We start from the raw sequence: 2918 nt of genomic DNA, 5'->3' as shown, positions 1-2918 counted from the left end.
TGCGGCGCTGGGCACGGGCCGCGGGGAAACCTGCCTCGGCTGGTCTGTGCTGCCTACGGGTGACTGCTGAGCGCCCCTCCGAAAGTCAGTGTGCAGGAACAAACAGCTTTCCAGAACAACCCTGTACTGATCCCATAGAGAGGCTGCTTTGCTTTGGCCAAGAACCGCGGCAGGATTCCGAACTCTCAAGTATGTTATTCCACCGGGGAACACGCTACTTGACTGAAATTCCACGGGAGATTTTAGACAATCCAGGAGTCCTTAACTGCGGCTGGATCATGGCCAAGAATTGATGGTAGGGTTCTTGCAGGTGATGAGATGTAGCCAAGCTCAGCTTCACATCTCACCTACAGCCACTACTTGAGTGGCTACAGACTGACCTGCCAAGAGGGCAGGGGTCTGCAGAACATCACACTGGCTAAAGAGGTTTGAACAGGAGAGCATAGGATTATCAGCACCTTGAGAAGTTACTTGTCCCTGGTCCCTCAGAACACAGGTAACAGAAATGTTGCTTGGACTCCTGTAGGGTGAACCTACTTGGAAAAAAAAGTGATGTGGATCAATAAGCAGAGGCTTCTCAGAAGTTAATGTATAAACTAGAAATTTATGTGTAATAGCTGTAAGGTTTAAAGAAACGCTTGCTGATGCTATTATATCAGAAACACATAATTTAGCAAAAGAACCTGATAAGCATGAAGTATAATTGAAAGAAAGGATTGAGTTTTTAGGAAAATAAGACTAAAATCTGGTTTTTAAAATCCCCAAGCCATGAAAAGTGTTTGGAAAATGCTTAAAGTCCTTTCAAACAGCTTAATTAAGATTAATGTTTTCATCAACTGAAGTGGGGGAAGGAAAGCCAATTCCTTTAACCTCTATATAGGTGGTTTACACAGCAAAAGGAAAAAGTTTTGAAAATACATCAACTTCAGTATGTTTGCATACCTACACTTCTTTAATATGCAATTGAGTGTGTACTTGTCAGCAAATAATAGCACTAGGAAAAGTATTTACACAATAATGCTATTGCTATTAATCACTGTTTTACATTTTACTTGCCTTTCAGCAGGTTCAGCTGCAGAAATAAAAACTGGTCCAACTGTTAATATTGTTCTGTATTTGCCTGTCTTCCTTGTAGTCACTATGTTAGGGTTTCTCCCCAAGCCTTGTCCCGGGCCCAGTGAACTGATGGGGGTCTTTTACCTACAAACATGCTTGGTCCTTGCAGACAAAACAGAGCACCCAATTTCTTAGTATCTTGCTTTCTATCGAGTGATATACTTACTATGCTCAAGGATAAATGAATATATGATGTACAAAACAGAAGTTCCTACTGTCATTCTCCACATTACAGAAACAGGATATCCTGGTCAAAAAGGTAATATATATGCAATTTTGTTGGTCATGCAGGAAATTATTAAAAATATAGTTTAATTATAGAGGACTGGACTTCCCTGCTCCACATTCTATCAGATTCTCTGCAAGATTTTCAAAGCCAAAGTTTTAACCTAACCCTCCCAACTTCATCACCCAAAGAAAATGCAAGCGGTGGTACTTCTTGTGTTGTGTATGACACTGAAAAGTGCAGCTGTCCATAAATCCTGAGATGATCAGACCCAGTCGTTAACCTGTATTTCAGAAGTTCCTGTTAGCAAAGCAGTTTCATTTTGCCTTCTTGAGGGATTTTATAAGGTCTAGTATTTTGGGGAAGCAAGCCGATATTGGAGTTTCTAAAATATGGACTAAAGGCACTGAGTTTTAGACACCCTTTTTGAAAAGTCTTGGCCCATATAAAAATGAGATTTTTCCAGACATTTGAGTCAGGAATATGTATATATATGTATATGTATATATACACACACTATGAAAAGACAAATGGATCTGGAATATAACTTCTACATAATGTTTTTTTGATGGAAGGCAGCAGGTTGTGTTGTGCTTTTTTAAATCCCAGATCTAAGCATCATTTACCAGAAATACACCATTTCCATTCTGCGCTTTCTGAGCAGTCACGTTCTTCTGCCATTACAGAGTCAGGTGGTACCTCTGGCACACAAAGTACAGTACAGGCTCAAGATGTTCTGCACAAGAGCTGGAGACAGAAGAGACACAAATTTTAGTCCCCAGGCTGCTTGCAAACTTAGGATGCTTCTGTTAAATTTGCATCATGTATCTGAATAAGCACTTCCTGACATGGAGGAGACATGCACACCTTGATGGATACCAGAACCATAGTTATGTACCACGGCTAGCCAGTCCACAGCATTCAGGTTTTTTAATGTTTGTTTGCCTAATTATTGCCCCGAGTGGGTGACCGGGATTTTTTAAGGACACTAGCAGCAGATAAGAGCAAGAAGCAGGGTAGAGTTGCATGTTTAGCAGAGATAGTCCCCAGGGAGTTGTGTGTTTTATTGATCTCTGCATGCACCATCTGAAAGCAGAGGAAGGACTGGTGGGAGATTCTGTTTCTGTTTTGGGGATTCGAGGCTTAACTTTCTCCACATCCTGCAGTAATAGCCATTATATTTCACAAAATCATTGTGCCTTCAGTTACTTAAAGAAAAAAAGATACTACAGTTCAGGGTACAAAGGATTTTATTAGAGTTTAAAGGATTGTACAGTTGCATCCCTAGAGTGTGTCTTTTTTTTTTTTTTCCAGTGTTCATAACCTAAACTCTGTATTGAGGAATTACCAATCCTTTTTTTAACTCCATTTGGATCTTTAGAAGAAATTTTATAAGATTTTTTTTTCCCAAACAGAAGAGATTTCTCCCTGCCTCCCCTTTTGGCTTTCCAATCTGATGAAGTGCAGATGCAAAGGAGTTCCCAGACTCCTCAGCTTGGGCTATTAATGCCGTCAGTGTCACTGGGGTCTCCTGAGGACAGACGAAGAAATCCTGCGAAAACTATCTCTGGAAAAC

The sequence above is a fragment of the Chaetura pelagica genome, unplaced genomic scaffold (genome assembly GCF_000747805.2).
Source record: "Chaetura pelagica isolate M959 unplaced genomic scaffold, ChaPel_1.0 scaffold235, whole genome shotgun sequence".
Classification (NCBI taxonomy): Eukaryota; Metazoa; Chordata; class Aves; order Apodiformes; family Apodidae; genus Chaetura; species Chaetura pelagica.
The sequence above is the reverse complement of the archived record's forward strand: the minus strand, read 5'-3'. Positions refer to the sequence as shown.